Below are 24,288 nucleotides of genomic sequence, written 5' to 3'. Positions count from 1 at the left end.
GATTAAACAGGAAGTGGCTACTCACTGTTACATTTGAAGTAGTCCAAAATGTAGTTCCATGCTGTTGATGAAATCTGGTATAATTAATGAGTCATATGAGGATGTGACAGTTATATTTTTGCTTAGATTTATTGCTTATTGTATTGAGAAAAGATCTAGACCATTTTCATTGTGAAGTTCCTGAATAAGTTTTATTCCTTAAGAAAATGTCTACATACGCGTAACTGCTAAACGCCTATTTTCATGAGGCATTTTTAAAGGATGATGTTTCTCAGAACAGATTATTTTTCTTATATGTAACATAACATGAAAATATTTTTCTATTTTGATAAGAAAACATGTCACACTGAATGACCATACCTATATGCGTCAAAGTACGGGAAAAATATCTAGAAATATGAGAAAATCATAGATGCATGAATGTGTTATCCTGCTTAACATTTAACATAGTTTACTTTCCCATTGCATTGATAACATAGACAAACGGTGTTCACTCAACAATTACTCTGTAAACAGATTGTTTCCCTTGTATAAAGAGGGCTTAGGGTAAGTCTCTACTATATGTTCCGTGTCAGATACTTTCAAAATGTTATAGCCAGAGATCTTTCAGTCTCCGCAATGTTGAATATAAGCATAATAAACACAGACTGAATGTGCTGCCAGTCAATAGTCAAAACTATTGCTCGAGGTACAAAGAACCGAGCTGTAATAGTTTTGACTATTGACTGACAAGTCATTCAGTACGTGATTTATTACATGACATCAGAAAATGAATTTCATCATAATTCAGTAGAATATGACCTTACTGATAGTCTGACACTATGTATTTCTAAGCATTTAGTAAATAAAACCACACAGGCGGGCCAATAGCGTCTAATTTTGTTGTTTTCCTTCGTACCAAAATTATGTGTTTTACAAATTCCAGAAAAAATTATGTTTTGTGTATAATTTGTTTATCTTGAACAAGAATTGTCTACACGCATGTCTGGACTGATGCCTTTATTGATATAAATGCATAATTGGCGGCTTTTGTATTTAACGAATTTGAATAGATCTCAAGAAGTCGAGCTACGACTCCAGAAAGTATAGTTTAAATATTTGTTCTGGAAAGCAAATCAGATTCTAACACGATCCGCAGCAGTTGCTATATAAACATATAGCGAAATCGCCTATACATGAATCTACGATAAAATATAGCTCTTCCATTCCACCCTACGATTGTAACACGACTGTGAGATTCTACTCTGCTTCTGTTATATACCGACTAAATTCTCGACTTTTTCAGTGATATGTAGTAGTAATAAAAAATACATCAAATTTTCTGAAACAAACAATTTCTAACTGATGAATTTATTTGTTTATAATTTTACCGTAAGAAAATGTTTCAGCCCGGTAAGTTTCAACTTCAACACCAGTGCATCTATGTCTGGTTGTGTGTGTAGTTTACAATTTCTGCGCTGTAGGCACCACAAATGTCAACTAGATTCTACTTTGACAGTAAATAAATTATAATTCATGTTCCAATCTTCCAGACTCAAGTGTTTACGTGTTTATATGCCGCCGCAATGTTCTGGCGTGTATGTTTCAGTGTCATCATGTAGGTGACGTGCACTATTTTTAGAAACTGCATATATAAACTTTGAACGAAGTATTTACTTCTGATTTCTATATCCGACCATAGATGTTATTAAAAATAACATTTTTACAGCAGTAACTACTTAATACTTTAATTACAATTTGTTGAATATCGGAAAATTCCGTTTTATGCAACGCTTTCCATTCGTGGGGAGGTTTTTATAATAGCATATGGCCAGCCGAATGACATATCGAGCTAAAATGTAGTGCTGTAAAATGCGAAGAATTTTGCGTGGTTAGAATCGAAATAATAAATATGTTCCAATAATTTTATCAGTTAATAAAATATGGGCAGTCATTCGGATGCGAATATTAAATCACTCGTGCTACGCACTCGTGATTTAATTATTACGCATCCGAACTCCTGCCCATATTTTATTAACTGATAAAATATAGGCACATATTTATTATTTCTTAAGTATATGTTGATAGACAGCCAATCATTGTACTGCAAAACATAAACTGAGTGTATCTTCAGTTAGTCGCTACACTTTCCTATTTTATGGCGATAGTATCCGTGGTGCTTTTACAAGAACGGACGTAGGGAGTAGATGCTTGTCTTGTAACTTATCTAGTCGTGTCCTTAAATTCATACTTTTGTTGCTGTGACTTCAGATAAGTTAATGAGTACAGGTGTACTGTTATCTCAGATTGACCTTTTTTCTTCTTTTTTTTATACACTGTCTTGTCTGACTAGACTAAGTGATGAGAATGGCCTGTTACAAACGCGTTTAAACACACAATTTCCTTTGCGTAGATTACTGACCGTTTAAAATCAGCTAACATATTTTCAACCTGCTTTTTGTGGTTTTCGTTTCATATTTGTATGATTGTAATATTACTTCCTTTCAGCCCCGCTTCCATTTATGCCCTCTCCCTGTCAATTACCCCTCTTTTACTCCCCCTTTCTCCAGTATATATACTCGGTAAAAAAAGTTCTGCACACACGGATGTTTTGGGTGACTATATTTTTATTATATGACACATAACAAACATGAATATACCAGATTAAACTAATATCAAAGCTTAACACAGAACGGAAAACGAAAATAAAATCCAAGTATCCGTTCTTGAGTAATCCATAAAAGAAGTCCCCAAGGGTCCTCTGTCAAAAATGGTTAAATCACTGTTTTACTACCAAACACTAATAATGCGTATATCCTCCACGCTGAATGTTTCTGCTTGAAACCGCTGATAAAGACGAACAACAGTACTCCAGTGAATTCCAAATATCGCTGCTACATCCTGGGGTCGCATACCAGCTTGTATATGTCCCAGGGCACGAGTCCGATCTTCATTAGTTAGTCGTCTTAACGGACTGTACATTAGCCATTACTGTGACAGTGGCCAAACTTTGAACACGGGTCGCAAGTTTATTTTCTTTTAAAAAATTTATTTTACAAACAAAGTAATTAAGTAATTACTTACTAGGTGTTTGATTGATCAACAAAAGAATAAATTACTCATATTCAAGACTTTGTCTGTGTGTATGGTCAGTGTGTGAGGAAAGAATGCAAGCAAGACTATTCTGAGCACTTTTCAAATTTACTGCTAATTTTGCCATTTTTGAAGGCTTACCCCCAGTGCATATAAGCTGTTATAACTTGATCATTTATGCATCGATTTTCATTCTGTTTCGACCAGTGTCCTTGTAACAGATATCTGTTGTCTATGGTAAATCCAAAAATGCATGCAATTTTTTAACTTGCGCTATAATGAAGAAAACATCCAGTTGTGCAGGACTTTTTTTACCGAGTATATATATAGGTAGAGAGATGCGAACCAATTACCAACGCAAGATACCAGACCAATTACGACAAAGTGCCTACCAGTACAAACGAGCGTGTATTTTACACAGCAAGTCCACTTACCCAAATAAAACTAGCCACAATGTAAACATGTGCAAGGTTTCATATCAAATTCAACTTAAGTTTAAACATCTGCATGTCAAAATGTTTCTTATATTTTGACAAACACTTTGCAACTACAATGTTTGGTTTTACCAGTGTTTAAAATGATCACAAATAAAGAAAACTAATTCATTTTTATTTATATGCCAGTTATCAATGTATATCTGTAATAAATGATAATGCGTTTTCATATTTCTTTCTATCGACATCATTGATAAAATGAAAGAATGACTGACGAAAAAGCGCTTGGAACAGATTTGCTCTGATTCCTCAGAATATAATAAAAAAGATACAAACTTCTGAAGATTTTGTTCATCTCTCAAGTGCTGTAACTTTTTGCAGTTCCTTTTCGTAAAGCTTTCCTGAATTATCGAGTATGCGTTTAAGTTTAAAATTGCGCCATTTAATTTTAAACAACAAACACTTTCGAGAAATAAATGTGCCTTTCAAAAAGCTTTCAATTAATTAGGCAACAAATGTTGTTTGCATTGCGTTCATGTAATTAAACTGGTTTATGCTCGAATTATTTAACATTCTAATTTTGGAATCTTACACTTTGCTATGCACTTAAAGTCTTTAAATTATTTAAAAAGATATATAAGTGAAGGTTTCATTTGAAGAAAAAGTAGAAAAGCCTTGTGAATAATTTCGTTGAACCAATGAATATAACATCGTAATCCAATCTTGTGGAAATTCTAGTTTCCCATAACTTTCCTAAACTGAATTAACCTTTAAATAGACTGTTCTTGAGTTTTGAGAAAGTTTACTTCCAACGCCACCAAAACACAAAAATAAGTAAAGCGAACATGTGTCTTTTAAATGGGCCGTTTATGCGATTTATGAGCAAGTTTACTTCCAAAGTTAGTGTAGTGAATATGTGTCTTTCATCTCCATGCAGTTCTTTGTGTATTTCTACATTGCCTTGGAGGTTATATATCGACTATACTACTCAGTACGATATCTTCAAAGATATCGGAGATATGTTTTGTGATAGAAGTAAGTGAACGGATAAAAGTAAATGATTCAACGATGCAGCCACAAAGGAAGCAAACTATGTCTGAGATAATCGGTTTGACTGAGTCTGTTCATGAGAGGTAACGAAATTTGCTTCCTTCCAGCACCGGCTATACCCTTCATTCCATAAACATCATAGGATGATTGCTTGTTGCATAAATTGTCAGTAGATGATCCCTGTTATTTTGAGGAAAGTAGGTTTTAATTAAGGTCACGGTCATGATAAGTTTCGGGACTGATAATGGACATGCCATCTTGGGGGACATTATGTGTTTTACCAAAACCTCATATAAATATCTATTTTACGCATGATATAGAACCTGCCGACTTTCAAGTTGCAGGTAAACTTACGATGCATTTGAAAAAAAAAACATGTTATAAAAGATAAAAGGTAAGGGTAGATGTCAGGGATTTAAAGTAAGGATTTTTCCAAAATACAAAATAAACATTTATCCAGAAAAAGGACATATTCATGTATATTTTATAAATGTAAGTCGGATAAAGGCTACATGTAGTAACATGTAATGTTTTCCGTCTTAGACTGTACTTGCCACACATTTTTGTTGTCATTTTTTGGCTTACATACGGTTTAGTTTACTTGTGCTAAAAGGTATGATACTCAGTATTGTGATGGTTCTTGGCAAACGTAGTTGGTTGCATTCAAATGGTGTATCGATTTGGCCCACAGTTTAACTTACAGCCTTCAGTTACGGATGACAATGCAAAATGTAATAAAAGTTCTGCTGATTTAAGTTGCTTGAGATCAATCGCGTCCTCTTTATACGTAAAGTTAAGAACTGTTGATGTACGACAATTAAAAAATGGAAGATAGATAACTATTCACAAACTGCACATATTTAAATGTTATCCATTATGTTGGCGTGGAAGCGTTTGTTGAATTTCTTAAAGTTAGACAAAGACTGAAATTCTATATTTCCGAATGCTCTATCTTGGTTATATGACATTTTTTATTCTCAAAACATCGATCAAAATTAATTCCTACCAGTACAGCAAGATCTGCATATTTCGTAAATACTGATGTATCAAAAATAAGGGAACAGCAATGCTAAATTATAGATAATTAAAGTCTGAATCTAATATAAATTCATACTAACAGCGTTAATGAATACAGGACCTGTGATGACAACAAAAACAATAACCGAAATTAAGCAGCACTTCTGAAACTTTCATCCATAAAAACTATTAATTCATTTTTATGTAAATAACACCAATCAGTCAGAGTTAAGAACTTGAGAGAATATGCAAATTTTTAACAGCATTATCCTTTCCTAGTTAAGATTAGCGTCACATACCGAGACAATTTTGCAGCTATACATTTATGGAACAATTCGTTTTGACTCGCTGCCAAGAAGCCTGTAAATAGTGATGCGTATTTTATTGTGTTATGTAATAGATACCAACATAGAGGCACGGTATATGATTTACTGCATGGTCGAATACCTTACAGATTCATGTGTAAAAGGGTATGCCAGAAAGGCCGACGGCGTTTGTTATGCAGGAGTAAAACAGGTTTGAATATCATCATTTACAATTATCAGCTTGATAACGAACAACATTTCTATTGATGTACATGCTAGTTAAAGCTCATTTTTAATTTTTTCTTGTAAAGTTCGTTTCCATTTCAAACTTTATGAAGCAATTCAACCTCAATCGCTAAACAACCGTCCACCGATTTTCCAAGTAAATTGACCACAATGCTTTGAATACAGATATGCGAGTTCGGTATGGGGCGAGGCTTGTGTTCTCCTTGATTTCTTGTATTTGGCTGAAAACAATTGTATATAATTGTTCTTAAAAAGAGACTATTTGCTTCAAATAATCAGCCTGTTACTATCTTGGAAACGTACATGTAGATTAGCTTTGTCGATTGGACTATATGTTGCAGAGCTCGGTTTGATTGAGCCTGTTCATGGACGGTAGTGGAAATGCATATGCTATCGCCTACGTCCTCTAGCCCCGGGTTGAGCAGATGTTGCCGGGCGCTCAATCCGGAGGTCAAGAATTCGAGCCCAACTAGGGTCAGACAAGGCCCTCTCATATGACACCTGTACCGATTTTCCTAGGAAGCAAACATGAGAGTGATTCAAATAAACTTTTGGCTTTCGTCACAATCCAGCTAAAACCAATAAACATAAACTCAGTACATAGAGTAAAAGACTGAAAAAATGAAGGTCGTGTGCTCGATGCCCGTGCGCATTGAGTACTTTTTTTTTGCAAAATAAAGCGAGTTCAAATATGTACTTTCTAAAGTATACTCGAGAAAACGGAACATTAATTAAAGGCAGAGACCTCCAGATTTGGCTAAACAATCTTTCTTTCAAATTGAAGTTTGGTCATATTATGAACATTAGAATATGAGTTTTTGTTTCTACATTAGAATATGAGTTTTTGTTTCTAAAATATTTTAAAAATTCCAAATAAATAAAAAGATGACCGCGTCGAGAATCGAACCCCGGACCGCCGCGGCAATAAAGACATTTGTCGTAACCTATAGCGGTATAGCGGAATTAGTGATTTATGTCTTCAAAATATAGATATTTATAATCGAGACAGTTTACCTAGAGTAAAGCGTTACAAGTGCTTTTCGATTTTCATCGTTAAAAGTAGTAAAAACAGCAAATTGTTTCCGTAACATATAGATTGTCAGTAATAAAGTTTTAAAATAGAAAAAGTGGAAACTCCACAGGTCGCTCAACACAACAAAAACGAAAATGTTGCAGGCCCGGTTTGATTGAGCCTGTTCATGGACGGTAGTTAAAATGTATGCTACTGTCCACGCCCTCTAGGCCCGGGTTGAGCAGAACTCAACATTTACACATGCTAAAAGTACAAAAAAACAATTTAGAGACATCCGCAGATGTGTTCATACGGCATAAAGCCCTCTTAAGATTATAGTATTTATTTCCAAATATCTCAAAAACTAATTTTTTTTTGTCGAACGCTCTGGAGGCCAGCCCTTTAAATTTACATAAAATGTTTGTTAGATTGTTTGGCTACATTTTAAGTACAACGGTTGTCAGTTAACCTATCTGTTGTTTGCAGATTCTGCATCAGTACTGACTTGCTCTCCGCAAGTATTTAAGTATGGAACTTCTGTTGCCGAATGATTAAGGTAGCATATTTCGAATCAGTTGGCCCTTCCCTCGGTGAGTTCCGAACCTCGCAAGAATTCTTTCATTTGAGGAAGCCATCCATCTTCGCCATTAAAGTCGCAATACCGGTATGACCTATAAATATGTTGGCGTAACGTTAAACACAACAAAAAAGAATTTGTTCGAAAGTTTTACAAATGATCATTTACTCTTAACTGTGTTCATTGAATGCTTGATACATGTAAGAATTTCACAGAAGTTATTCTTAAACTGTATTTTTCGTATCCTGAGTGCCCAACCAAGATAGAATAGATAAAGCGAAAAACAACACGTCGCCCAACACGAAATAAATGAAAATGTTGCAGGCTCGATTTGATTGATGCAAGCTACCGTTCACGCCCTCTCTAGCCCCTGGTTGAGCAGAAGTCAACATTTACACATATTACAAGTACCGAAGTAAAATTAAGATAAGATAACCGCAGGTGTATTTATTTTGTTTTGTTTTTATCATATTTTATTGTATATATAAATACATATTCTATACACACACATACAACAAGCATACATAAATACATCAATGTAAATTTACAAAAGGGTTGGGCCAGAAGTTATAACAACATTATCGGGGCCCCTCCCCTGATAAAGCAGACTATATATGTTATTTAAAAATACTGATGTTACGTGATATATGTGAACAATCGCTTAAAAATAGATACACTTGCCGCTGATCTGTTACAGACGCCAACTCCGTTGTCCGATGTATTGGTGTATTTATACGGCGGAGCATATAGAACCTTACATGATGAATTAATTGGTCCCCAACTAAAAAGTGGTTTTGCCAATAATGGATCTAGTACCTTAAAAGTGCATATCTCTGGAAGGAAATTGTTAAAGGTCGTGAAATTTGAACGTTTTAAAGAATTAAAACAAGAGGGCTATGATGGCCCTATATCACTCACCTGAGTACCATTGCTCTTAATGATCAGAACAAGTATTTAAATAGATCAAATAGGCATACACATTAAATATCATCAGGATAAATATTTTCTTGTAACAGTCCCTTTTGACCTATGGGTCACATACTAGTCAGGGCCAATCTCCATACCAAGTTTGAGGATCCTAGGCTCAAATGCTGCATTCTTGTTCTAGCATGACTATTCCTTACCCTGGAAGACTTAAATAACATTTAAAACAAATCTCATTAGGAGCTGCTAACGTATATTCATTTACATAAAAAAGGGAGGTAATTTGTCATAAAATCAGTCAATATGTATCTAAACTGATTGTCCAAGTCCATGTGATGGCATAAATGAAATTTCAGATCAGTATCTTCATTAGTTACGGAGATATACCCATTTTAATTTGAAACAAAGGGAGGTAATTTGACATAAAATCAGGCCATAGTCGTCTACCCTGATTGTCTCAGTCAAACTAATGACAATAATCAAATTTCAAACGAGTCCTTAGATACTTACCGAGATAAATCCATTTTGATTAAAATCAGGAGAGGTAATCATGCATAGGTATATGCATGTAGAAGGTACAGAGTACACGCCTTTACAACAATATATTAAAAAAGTAAGAAAAAGTAGATATTTCTTACCATGGAAGACATAAATAACGTTTCAAACCAATCTCATTAGAAGCCGCTAGGTAAATTCATTTACATAAAAAAATAAAGGGAGGTAATTTGTCATAAATTCAGTCAATATGTATCTAAACTGATTGTCCAAGTCCATCTGATGGTATAAATAAAATTTCAGATCAGTATCTTCATTAGTTACTGAGATATACCCATAATAATTTAAAATAAAGGGAGGTAATTTGACATATAATCGGTCCTTAGTTATCTACCCTGATTGTCTCAGTCCAACTAATGACAATAATGAAATTTCAAATGAGTCCTATAAGTACTTACTGATATAAATCCATTTTGATTAAAATCAGGGGAGGTAATCAGATATAAAATAACTCCAGAACTTATGATTGAATCTGACAGATTCATCATGGAATCCAAATGTTTTATTGTTGTTGAAGATATTTTGCAAGTTTGTATCAAATTAAACCATAAATGAAGTCTCTATATGGCGGCAAATGCCAAAAATAGCAAATTTTGAAGTTTTAAGGGGCCATAACTCTTGAACCCATGATGGGATCTGGCCAGTTTTCGAAAAGAACCGAGATATTATGCCAATACAAGTTGTGTGCAAGTTTGCTTAAAGGTGATTGCAAGATGTTGTCTCTATCGTGTTAACAAGCAAAAAATAGCAAATTTTGGCCCTTTAAGGAGCCATAACTCTTGAACCCATGATGGGATCTGGCCAGTTTTCGAAAAGAACCAGATATTATGCCAGTACAAGTTGTGTGCAAGTTTGATTAAAGGTGATTGCAAGATGTTGTCTCTATCGTGTTCACAAGCATAAAATAGTAAAGTTTGGCCCTTTAAGGGGCCATAACTCTGGAACCCAAGATGGGATCTGGCCAGTTTTCGAAAGGATCCAAGATATTATGCCAATACAAGTTTTGTACAAATTTGATTAAAGTTGATTGCAAAATATTGTATCTATCGTGTTCACAAGCCAAAAATAGCAAATTTTGGCCATTTAAGGGGCCATAACTCTGGAACCCATTAAGAGATCTGGCCAGTTTTTGAAAGGAACCAAGATATTATGCCATTTTAAGTTGTGTGCAAGTTTGATCAAATGTGATTACAAAATGTGGTCTCTATCATGTTCACAAGCCAAAAATGGCAAATTTTGACCTTTAAAGGGGCCATAACTCTAGAACCCATGATGAGATCTGGCAAGTTTTCGAAAGGAACCGAGATATTTTACCAATACAACTTGTGTGCAAGTTTGATTAAGGTTGATTGCAAAATGTAGTCTCTAACGTGTTCACAAGCCAAAAATAGTTAATTTTGACCCTTTAAGCACAATACAAGTTGTGTGCAAGTTTGATTAAAATTGATTGCAAACTGTGACCTCTATCGTGTTCACAAACGAACCATCTCTTTACACACGCCGAGAAAAACTTTCACTGCAATATGCTTTAAGAGTGGCTGCCAACAAATCCAATCCTGCTCATGAAATTATTTTTAAACCAAAGTACTCGGATTCAAATGAGGAAAAACCAAAACAAATCAAACCGTTTGGATTTCGCATACAATCTTCTATGAATGAAACTGACTTTGAATTCGATGGTATTAAAGAAAATTCAATTCCAGATACACCACCATGGACCCTTCATACCCCTACAGTTCTTTTCGATTTGAAAACTGCCTTTAGAAAGTCTGAAACAAACCCTAAAATATTCAAGTCCAAATATCATGAAATCAAACCAACTTACAAGGACTATTTTGCAATTTACACAGACGGTTCAAAAGATGAATCGAAGGTTGGCTGTTCTGCTGTCAGCCTCCTTCATCAATCAAAATTACGTTTGCCAAATAATGCAACAATATTTTCAGCCGAGGCCAAACCTATTGATTTAGCCCTAAATTTTATATCAAGAAATAGTGCAGACAAATTTATTATCTTTTCCGACTCGCTTTCTGATTTACAGTCTATTCATAACCGGAATATGGAAAATCCATTCATTCAAAATATTCTTCTCAGGTATTATGACTATCTTTAAAAAAGTTTATCATATTTTGTTGGATTCCTAGTCATGTTGGTATTCATGGAAACGAGGATGCTGATATTGCAGCAAAGAAATCCCTTTTATTATCACAATCTAATTTGAAATTACCACATACCGATTTTAGGCCCAATATAAACAAATACATTTTATCTAAATGGCAATCGTCATGGAACCGTGCTTCATTCAATAAACTTCATGTTTTCAAACCTACTCTAGGGGAATGGCACCAAGGGAACAGATCTGTTTGCAGAGAGGAAGTTGTTTTTTCTCGCTGTCGAATAGGTCATACCCGTTTGACTCACTCTTACCTTTTGAATAAAGAAGATCAACCCGAATGTGTACCATGTCAAACACCGCTAACTATTAAACACATTTTAATCGACTCTATGGACTTTGCTACACAACGCAGTACATATTATGACGTTCAATCTTTGAGAGAATTATTTGACAACGTTTCAGTCGGAAATATTTTATCGTTTTTTTAAAGCAGATAGGAATATATCAAAAGATCTAACACTTCTAATTTTTTTTATTTACATCTTGCAATATTATTATGTTTGCAGCTGATATTTGAACACACACGTACATACAATTTTACATTAATGTTTTTAGATATGCTTTACATTTTTACATGGATGCTTTTAGATATGTTTTACATTATTCATAGTGTTCTTTACATTTTTACATGGATGTTTTTAGGTATACTTTACATTTTTACATCAGTGTTTAGGCTTTACAGTTGGCGTTTGCAATATGACTTCTTCTCGGCGATATATGACCATTTTGTGTCGATTCGCCGTAAAACCCAACTCACTCACTCACTCACAACAAATTGTGAACGGACGACGGACGGACGACGGACGAAGGACGATCACAAAAGCTTACCTTTTCGCTACGTGACAGGTGAACTAAGAAAAACCGATGTGAATACGCGTGGGATCGGAACATCTTGTTCCATGCAGAAAATAGAGATTGTATAGCAAACAAAAGATATTTCAGAATGTGAACATCAGCTGCAACACGAGTGGAGAGTTCACTTCAAATAAATTTTAGTGACGAAAGTCCGATTGTTGCTGTTTTAACACACAGAATGGAGATGCCTGTACCTGTTTTAATACAACAACAATAACAACATTTACGTTTATTACTGTCAGGCTCATATACTAAGGAACAACATGACAGAAAAAGTTCAAGTAAATACAATCATCTGGTAATGTACATGGGAGACAGTGTATACTTCCATATAGATGCGAAATCTTATAAATGTTCAGAAAATCGATATATCAAAAATGGTAAAAGTTATAAATTTGTGCAATAAAATCAACAAACTTTTAAACGTATGAGTTAACTTTATCAGGTTATCAGGTCACACAATAAAGAGTCTTAACACAGGAACGATTAAGATAAATTCGACTATGATTTTCATGCTTTATGTTGAAGAGACATGTCAATATAAAAAGCACATTGCTTATTAATGCTTTGATAGTTCTACGATATGTATAGACTTCTCTTTTACATGATAATACGGTGGACGTATTATATTTTCTGGGTGGGTAATTTAGCTGTACAGTTATGTCCTAATAGAAATGCACTTTCGAATTTCAGTGTTTAAGTGTAGTTCCATGAATGCAAGTGGTATTTCGCGTATTAAGTTTGAAAGAGTTCCAAATCTCCAAATCAAATTCATCGTACTGTTTACATAATCAATTAAAGAATCGTTATGCGTGCCGGGTGAATCCAAGATACTCATCTTTAATGTATTTGTTTAAATAATATCAATTTTCCATATAGGGTTTTGTAGTCATTATAATTGCTTTATCAGAATTCGCGATTGAATCCTGCTAAACCATTAAAGGTAAACGGTGTATTTTACGTTCAGAATCAAACCCAGATGCAGTTATCCAGATGTCTTTTTTTACTGAAACTTCTGACTCTGTTTACGATTTTGAATCAGAAACTGTAGAACATCTTCATTTGATCATGATTTAATTCATTTTAACAGAAGTGCAGCCAATTCAGTATATTAACTGTTTTGAAATTGCTAACTGATTGGGCCTCAGAAACAAATCGCAAACATTTTTTCTCTTACCATCTTGTACTGAAAAACTAAACTTTTACACTCCTTTTAAAAGTTGTGTTGATAATGAAAAAACTTCATTATTTAGATAATATTAATGAAGATAGGTATACAACTTATATTATTCACTCTCAGCACCTTTTTTTCTGAAGGAATCCATCACCGCGTGAGAAGAGAAACCGGTTTCCCTTTTTAGTTTAAATGATATTTATTTTGAAACAACATACATATAACATGTGCAACAAATGTTTAAAGTTCAAATACATGGATTGAAAAACAAGCAAGTAGCTTATGTTTCCCTTTTTAATGCTGAATGCCAAGAAAGGGAGTTTCTGGTACCATTTTTCACGTCTTTGGTATGACGACGCGGTGATGGATCGAAGCCACGACCTCCTGCACTCAAAGCTCTTCCACAAGGCTATGACTTCGTTAAAACCTAGATACAGATTCAGATTTGCCCAAAGTTTGTAGGAAATGTAAATATGTTAATGACTAACACTATCAGTGGATGTCACCATACTATGCGCTCATACCAGACCTGACCTGTTTTATATGATTGATTTTTCGATGTGAATATGTTTGCACAAAGATATGATATGTCTTGTAACTGCCTGAGTTGAGGAATGGGCAGAATTACACCAAACTTCACAGGAAAGATCCTTGAGTGACCCCTTTCAAAATTGTTTGAAAATTGAATGGTTTCTATGGTTTCCATGGTAACCGAAAGGAAAAACTTTAAAAACCTTCTTGTCCAAAACCGCAATGTGTAGAGCCTTGATATTTGGCACGTGACATCATCTACTGGTCCTCTATGAAGATTGTTTAAATTGTACCCCATGGGTGAAAAGAGGCCCCGCCCCGGGGATCACAAGTTTTACATAGACTTAAATAGGAAAAAACTTTAAAAATGTTCTTGTCTAAACCTACAACACCTAGGCCTTTGATATTTTGTATGTAGCATTGCCTTGTGGTCCTCTACCAAAATTGTTCAAATTATAACCCTGGGGTGAAAAGAGGCCGTGCCCCAGGGGGGTCTCAAGTTTTACATAGACTTATATAGGAAAAAAAACTTTAAAAATCTTCTTGCCTGAAAATGCAAGTCCTAGGCTTTTAATATTTGGTATGTTGAATTGCCTTGTAGTCCTCTACCAAAATTATTCAAATTATACCCCTGGGGTGAAAAGATGTCCTTACCTGGGGGTCCCAAATTTAACATAGACTTATATAGGGGAAAAAAACTTCTTGTTTGAAAGTTCAAGGCCTAGTCCTTTGATATTTGGTATGTAGCATTGCCTAGTGGATCTCTAACAATATTCTTCAAATCATGCCCCTGGGGTGAAAAGAGTTCCCGCCCAGGGAGTCACTTCTAATATGATTTATATAGGAATAAATACTTCAAAAATATCAGATCATATTTCCTAGACTGTTTAATTATAATTACCTGTTGACCCCAAGCGATTAGGGGTCACTTCACTGTGACATTGACCTACTGACTTACTTTCTTGTTTTTTAAGATACAGCCTTGAAATTAGAATGACAGGTACAGTTTTGCACACCGATCTTAAAACAAACTTTCAGTGACCATGAATGTGACCTACTGACCTACATTCTAATATTTTAGCATCAGCTTGCTATTTTAAACATGTGGCTCATATTACCCATGTGAGCGATTCAGGGTCATCATGACCCTCTTGTTATAAGGTAGTGATTTCTTTTCATACATCCTGCAGATCTCAACAACCCTTTCTATGGCTAAATATACATGTATCCAAATACCATTATCGACATTAGTTCTCTTAACTTTGCAACTTAAACGTTTTAAATTTTCAGAAAAGCCAAGAACTATTGTCAGTTCCGGAGCAATATCGCTAGCTTAGCTGCCTTGGAATTGACTGGATCATGTGAAACAGAAGCTTGTAAAGTACTTGCCGTATAAGCGTGCAATGCCCACATAGATAAAGTCAAATCAATTTTGGAAGTTTTGTTTGATGCTAGTCTTTTTCTTTTATTTTGTAAAATCTACTAATGAAAATAATAAAATTGAATTGTCATTTTGTGCCTCATTGAAGAATGTGGTGATGGTAAAAGGCTTGTTTCTAGACCAATTGTACAGTATCCGTTGTTTGATCATATCTTCTTTCCCAAATGTTCAGATAAAAAATCCCTAATGTGCCTTTCAAAAACAAAAATGACATTACTGAAAAAATCTCATGGCTTCTGAAAATGATGATTTTAAGCTATACAGGCATATCAAATTTAAACAAAACATTAACACAATGATCTTTTAAGGCAAGGGCTTGAATCATCCGAAAGAATTCAGTTTTGGTTAGTGTAAAAACGACAGTTTAGGCCAATAGCATGAACCAATAATGCTATTTTATAAACAACAACCAAATACACTTTTTGTGTTGAATTTGAATACCTCGCTACATCTTCGCTAGACCCTACAAAGTAGATATGAAGAGATATCATACTCTCTCCTGCGATGGCGTCCGCGTCCAGATTCCTTGATAAAAGTAATGTTGCTGTGACGGGTGTATATTGTGACAATTCGCCGCTCTTGTGAGTGTCTGTTCTTTGATAGGTCATTGTCTATTTATAAACTACGTTTTGCGTTATCAATTCAAATACATAGTGACTAATATATTCTGTACCTTGGTGATAATTCAAAATGAAATAACACAGCATTTGGGATATACACTATTTATTTACATATATTGAAAACCTTTTTATTATGAACTATTTTCACAACAAGGTTAACACAAATTGCAAACAATATTAGCATTTTTTTCAAGTTCTGTAACAAGTTAAGAATAATAATCACAAGCGTTTAGTAATTCAAAACATCAAATATGTTATGAAATAAGTAAAGCCTCTGAAATTCACCAATCTACGCATGATTTAACAAGGGTTGATACTGATTTTCACTTTTATTTGTCAATGTCCGACAAACATTTTATAAGGAGGGTATGTCTTGCAAAACAATTTATTATCTTACAAATCAATTTTTGGATCATAAATACAAATAAATTATGAGCTCCTTTAAAGTAGTCTCTTTGCTTTTACTTGAAAGATATTCTATTTCCTTGTTTATTATTATTATTCCTTATTTCAATAGCCTACTTAATTATAAGTATAAATGTTGCATTGTTCTATTAACATTTACTTTCAGCCCATTATAAGTATCTAAGTGCACTTAGATGTAATTGTACTATACTTGTAAACTTAACGCTGATTCCGGCTACTAATTATTAGAATCGAGCATCTTCAAAGTGGCCTATGTGTTAAATATCTAACAGTATGTAGATCGTACATGTACCAACACACAACATCTTTTTCATTTCAGTAAACTCTCCCTTTCTATTCATCACAGTTTCATGTATCTGATTTTACACGAAATGTCTGTTAGCAAATGCATAAAGTAACTTGGGTATAAGACAATTTGCGGCGTTGTTTCTTGCACGGATATTCAGAGATGATATGTAGCAACGCAGAGCATCATTATGTCGGTTCTCCTGTTCCATGCATTGACCCAGTAAATTTAGAGCCGTTTCCCTATGGTAAAGGTTAGGCTCCGTTTCAATGGTAGTCACTAGATTTGTGAGTGCCTGCTGCTGGTCGGCTGCTCTCTGAAGGTGGCCATACGTTTTGTACTGTAGGAAGTAGAGGTAAGGCATAGAATCTACTACTGCCAAGTCCATCCAACAGTCCATGACGTCATGCCTTTCAATCATTTCTTCTTGACGTGTAGATCTAAAAAATTCATATTTTAGTTCTTGTGGTACACAGTTTATTTCATACCTTGTGAATCTAACACAAAATGCTGTGATTTGTCTTATGAGTTCTTCATTGCCAGTGGTCGATTTATCTCTGAACCCATGTCTGGGGAGAGATCCTCTTAGCGTATAACAATTACATACAGGTTCCACGATGTTCAGATCATACAGATCTTCAGTATTTCTCAGAACACACTCGGTTCTGATCATATCTCCTAGAGAATACATAGCTGAGGCAAGCTTCAGTCTGCCAGACGATACGTCGGAATTCAAACCAATAGAAAAACATAGAAATGCTTTTCGAGATATCACGTTGTGAGCGTAAATTTCACTAGATGCCTGCACAGACCCTAGGGAAGAATATAATAGAGGTATTAAAAGCTTTATTGCAGATTTTTTAAAACGGTTACAACCTATTTCTCTGTATGTGTTAACTAATTCAAATGATAAGTCTGAAAATCTCTCCTGTATATCATCATTTTCATCATGTATTCTTTCTTTAATTAAGAACAGGTGATTCGCACTTACAGTATGGCTTATATCAAGAAGAAGACGTTCTGAAATTGCGGCATAGATTTTGTCTGAGGTGTTGTAGTACTGAAAAGCTCCATACATGTTCATTTTTACCTGCAGTCTTGTGCCAAGGTTGTCAATGGGAATCTCCAGTAGTGCACGACCTTCACTTCGTATAATATTTTGTAAGATTTCTAGAATTTTATGTTTGTTACGAGGAGAAATTCTCCCGGCCATCAGATTGTTTTCAGGTATTATAAAATGTGGACAATTTATTTGTCTAACAAAGTTCTCCAGTAATATTATGCAGCAAGTTAAACACGCAAGTAAATTGGGAGGCCGCCATTTATTTGGATGTGTATTCTGCATACAATGGAATAAGACAGTCTTGCACATAAAACTTGACAGGACATTACACTGAGGATTTATGAATGCTTTAATAATCATCTTCATAAGGATGTAACATCTCATTTGTGTGATGTTTAAACTGAACATTAGACATCTTTCAGCCATGGAAGTAGATATTCTCCATTCGAGTTCCTCATATTGGCCATTCTTACTGCTCACTGGCACAACAAAACATCCAGTATTCTCACAATATCTTTTCATTTCTTCTGTTGGCCACATTCCTATCCCTTGTCTTATTAACCAGGGATGGGCTTCTACAGGCCATGATTTACAAAAGACAGCAAAAACTTTATCTTGATCACAAAACCCTGGCTGTCTTTGCATTGATATTGCTGGGCCATTTATTAAATCGCCTGGTTGAGATAAAATATTGATAAATGTATTCTTCATCAATACTCTACCTTCCCTATCTGTAAAATACATTCTACCTTTAAAAAACCTATCTGACACATGTTCAGGTAAATTATAGAGAGGAAGAGGCTCATCTGTCCTTAGTACTTGTAAGAGGCAGTAGCCAGGCGAAGTGGTCTCATTCTGGATTATTAGTCGATTCAACATATCATGTTTCCACTCACGCCAGTCCGTTATCACATTACAAACATTGATGCAGTCGAGTGTATCAGTGTCTGAATGGAGTCCTATTGTTGTTGATCCTTCAGATTGGCTACCGAACATATAGGTAGATGAAGGAAAGCCGAGCAGTCTGTTCTCAGTGCTACACATAGCTTCCATCAACAAGATCATTCTCCTCCTCTTCAATACTGTTCTCTCATTTACTCCAATATCACCGAGTACCTCAGACAGTTTCAATGATATTGTCCGGATATAATCAGGATCTCGAGACATTCTAGAATTATAAAACAAAACAAAAAAAGTCTATAAAAACGGCAAAGTACTCAGACATATAAATGATGTATATGTTAACGAGGGGTGTTCGAAAAGAATTGCTTAATTTGATCTTGACGGTTCAAAATGTAAGTAATCACATATTTCTTTATTTCATGCCCTCAAAGTACTCCCCATAACTAGAAATGCATCATTTCAGTCGATGAATCCACACGGTGCGCTGATTTAGATATACTAGTATGTAAGGTACTGGTATACGGCAGATCCAAGCGCCTGTCTGGTACGATATTTCCGTCCAGCGAGGAAGGTTTTCAATTTCGGAAAAGGGAAAAAGTCGCAAGGGGCAAGGTCTGGGAAATATGGAGGGTGTGATGTTACATTCTCTTTTTTGAAAAAAACAATTATGTAACAGTGGTAGACGTATGGGCTAGGTCATTATCATATAGAAGTCGGACATGTTTGAAACCTGTGACTGCATGGGCGCCGTTTCTGATAGTATTTTTTCAATATCTTCAATACAACATCTTTGTAGTATTTTCCAGTAACGCTATTGCCCCTTTTCACTGGCATTTGTATTGCAACGCCTTTACCAGAGAATATTGCATACGCATACAAAACCTTCTTTGCACTTAACGTGCGTTTAGCAATTACTGGTCTTTAGCTGTTTTGGGTGGCCCTGGAATTTTTGCTAACCTTCCTAACAGGACCAAAATAATTTTCCTTTAATTTTATTTAACACTTAAATACAATACAGTAGAATGGATTAAAGGTTAATGAATGTCCATTACTTTTTCCAAGTTAAACATTTAACCATTAAAGATTTACATTAAAAATCCACTCACCTTGTAAATATCTTCAATAAAATACGATTGTATTGATCTCTATTACGTTTTAAAAACAATAACTTAAAATCGAAAGAAAACCTAACACTGCATTGAAACCTACTTTTTTCTAGTGTTATCTGGAAATTCATTCAGTCATATATTTCCTCTTTCGAATTGCTTAACCAATAGGGATAATACTTTCATATGGTAAGAAAAGAACAACAGTTTTTTTCTTCCCTTTGCAGTAATTAAGCAGTAGTACAGTATTCATTTTTGAAATCGATGAATACAACAGGTTTAACCATTTTAAAAGAGATTTTTTTGTCCAAAAGAAATAATTCAAAACATTAATGAAAATTCGCCGGGAAACAATTGAGTTTGAACACGGGGCCTCTGGATACGTTTCCTATAAATGTAAACAAATTTTAAACAAATACATCAGGCTGATCACCTTAAAAGCTAGGACTTGACTTTGTTTTGGATATTTAACTAAATTGAATTCTTGCCTCGTATTAGCTTTATGAATTATGATTTTTTCTAATTTCTCCTATAAATATCTAATCCCTGTATCAATAAATGTTTCAGTTTGCTTACAGAAGGTTCAAAGTGACACTTTCTCGGTACGAAATTTATGAAATAGGATATCCTCATGCAAGTATTCATTGAAAGTTTGAATTTTTCTTCAAACATGTTGAAATGGTAAATTTCTCATAAATGAATTTACAACAAACATTCTAACAATTCTTTATTTAAATCGGGCAAAACATTAACTATTTGACCTTGTGATCTAAATTTTGACTCCGGTTGATCAAATTTTGAAATTCACCCAGATTTAACAAAGACGTACATACTGAAAACATTTCAGGAAGATCAGAGGTAAAATTTGACATAGAGTATCTAAACAAGATGTATTAATTAATTGACCCAGTGGCCTAAGGTTTGACCTCAGGTATCCAAGATTGAAATCTGACAAATATATTTATAGTCACACACTTTCTAGCACACTGTTATCAGGATCAAGTAAAATATTTCCATAACAAGTATTTACCTCTGGTAAAGTCAGATTCAAACTTCACCTAGTTTTCTTTAAGACAAATAGCCTAATTTTATGACCTCGATATACCCTATTTCGATCCTGACCTAGATATCATACACTCTGACAAAGCTTAATGAAAGTCCGGCGGAAAATAATGCCTCTACAGTGTTAGCATTATACATTTATTATTTCACCTAGTGACCTAGTTTTCGACCCAAGATTATCCAGTTTCGAACTAGGAATATATTTCATTAAGACAGACATAAAAGTTTAATGAAAATCAAGCAGAAAATTAGGCTTCAAGTGTTAATAAGGTTATACTACGATTCAACCTAGTGACCTACTTTCGCTTTTAAAGTAACTCAGTTTTAGTAAGCATCTGGCACAGGCAGAAAACAAACGTGACATCTAGTGTTGGAAACGTTTTTATAAACATTTTGGTGAGGGACCATGTAGAAAATATGTCCGCCAGATTGTTGACAAAGTTTTTCAATCATTCGGCCTAATTATTTAACCCAGATAACCAATTTCCTTAGTTATCCAAGATTTTATCGAGTAAAACATTCTGATCAGTCGTTCAAGTTTCATTTAGATTGAACCAAACGTTTTTATCTCTAGAGTGTTAACAGTAAAAATGTTAACGATGATGGTGGACATAAGGCAAAAATAATAGCTCATCAATCATAATAGCTCATTATGAACACTTTCTGCTCAGACGAGCTAAACATACTGCAAAATTTTAGTTTTATGCACATGTGTAATTGGGACGAATTTAATAACTCTGGACACCACAGCAGAATAGTGTTCTTATTTATTCCATTGGCCAGTCAGTACAGTTCTTTCAAGACTATTCTAAAATCCTAGAACAATTTTCTAGGATGGAAATTTAGATAAGAAGATCTGGAAGCAAGAATGCAACCAGGCAAAGTAAAATACAGCAGACTCGGCTTTGACCGAGTCTATTTGTGAGAAGTAACGAAAAGTACCCCTAGCACCAGTCTAGGTATTCTATTAAAGAAATATTGAATGGACTTCACGATTCAAAAGGACCAGAGAATATAACAAGATGCCCACAGGAAACTTGTTAAGCCCGCCAACTGTCAAAAGGACTGGGAGTTCAAAAAAAGTTCCAAGTCCACATAAAAATCCTTACCAGTAAAGATAGGTTATAAATACACCTTAAAATTGGATGTAACATGCATGTTGTACTACAGAAAATTGGTCTTGATTTTTCCATACGACTAGTAATAAAAATTTACAGTTTAAGCTATTTATAATTACAACAAAGGGAAGTAATTCTACGTTCTTGTGCACGAAACTCCGTCTCATGATGGTGAACAATTGTCCCAAAATCCCTGTATGCATGAAAAAGAAATGATGCGGACAAAGTCATTCTTTTATCTGACATTTGACCTCTAAGTATGACCTTGACCTCAGACATAGGGACCTGGTTCTTGCGCATGATACTCCGTCTTATAATGGTAAACATTCATGTCGAGTTACATCAAAATCCCATCATGCATTAAGAAGAAATGCTCCGGACAAACTCATTCTTCAATTTGTCCTTTGACCTCCAACTGTGACCTTGACCTTTGAGGTAGGAACATGGGTTTAGCGCATGACACACCTTCATAGGAAGGTTAACATTAACAAAATTGCTCCATGCATGTCAAAGTTAAAATCAGACGCACGCACGGACGTACGCACGGACATACACCAAACCGCCGAAAGTGGCGGCAAAGTCGAGCTCACCGAAAGCGGGGTCGATAATATAATGATTTCCAAGTATATATAAGGTAAGACTTTTTTACAACCGCCAATGTAGGGATAATACACGTTTTTTGTGTATTAACATCTGCAGAAGCCCGCGGGATTGTTCGGTCGAGGTCACAAACATATCCCAAGTGCTTCTGCAGACGTTAATACACAAAACAAACGTGTATTGTCGCTATTCTTGCATAAAACATTTCACGACGACTAAATGTATTGTTTTTATACGTGATGACTTTACGATTCCGGTACATTTTCTAATTACCATTCTGGTTGTTCTTGGAAATGGTAAACATGTTTTAAATATCCGTATCCAGGGCCCAGAAATAAACAACACCATCAGAAGTACATCCGGAAGGTTTTTAAACGATTTTTTAATCTCTAGTAATTACAAACATGAAATTACCAATAATTGTACATGTAAATTAACAGTTTCGTGAACAGGAGCACAATTTCAAGAAGAATAACTTTACATTCGAGTTAAATTGTGTACGGACACATTTAGAGTACGTACGAGTACGAACGTAGTGTCAAGGTTTCAAACTGTTTATATAAATTCTTCGAGAAATTAGATAAAACATACCGATTGATACTTACCAAAACCATATTTTTGGTTCCTAAAAACAGACAATCGTTCTAGTCACACGCGATTCTTAAACATTCATGGTTATCTACAAAAACTGAAACGACGTTGAGTTCTAAAGTGGAAGTAAACAAGGGAAGAAGCGAGTACGAACATTGTTGGGGGCAGCGCAGTTGGCGTTGGTAACTGATACGGCAAAACATTCTATGGTTTAGATTGCATCTTTTATGGTACAAGAAGAGTTTTTGTGAAAGGAACAAGACGCAGATACCAGATGTCAATCTGCGCAGAAATACATTTACGACCCTGGGAAAGCATTTCAAAAATAAAAATCGGGTATTAACAGCACGTGAATTGCCTTGTTTGCACACGATTTTTCTCCCGTTAATACATGGGCGGATCCAGTGAAAAAAGTGTTTTTTATGCAAGAAACAACGTTTTGAAACTGCTGTTGTTATACTTTATAAAATTTATAAGAAAATCCTTAGCATTCGATAGTATCACTTTGTGTCTATTTAACACAACATGCCCGTGAAATTACCCCTAAATTTCAAAACAGATGACAAATGTAACTAGAGCTGCCTTTGAGAAAAGCGCATGGCTCCCACAACTGCCTAATAATCTGAATAGTTGTATATGAGTTAACCAGGCATCAAGACCTCAACTGCCTATCATCTGACATGATCTCAGCCGAGGATTAATTGGCAAACACATTTGATTCAAGTTTGGTTAAGATCGGATGAGAAATGTTCGAGTGTAAACCCTACTCCCTATATGTTATTAATTCCCAATCCGACTTTAAATGCTTTGATTATAAAAAAACAACCCAGTCAGACTTTCAGTGCTTTGATACAACTCAATTACACTTTCAATGCTTTGATTATCAAAACAATGTTTCAAGGGTCATAATTCCGAAGTGCCTACGCTGATTTTGCTTGTTATCGGCCTTGGCCGAGGACTTATTGGCAAACACATTTGTTCAAGTTTGGTAAAGATCGGATGATAAATGTTCAACTTAGAGTTCGGGCAAAATTTGTGACAGACGGACGGACGGACACACTGACGGAAGGGTTAAATCAATATGTCTCCTACCACACAGTGGTGCGGGAGACATAATAAATTACAATTTAAACTTGAAACTCAT

This window comes from Mercenaria mercenaria, chromosome 2, assembly GCF_021730395.1.
Source record: "Mercenaria mercenaria strain notata chromosome 2, MADL_Memer_1, whole genome shotgun sequence".
Lineage (NCBI taxonomy): Eukaryota > Metazoa > Mollusca > Bivalvia > Venerida > Veneridae > Mercenaria > Mercenaria mercenaria.
The sequence above is the reverse complement of the archived record's forward strand: the minus strand, read 5'-3'. Positions refer to the sequence as shown.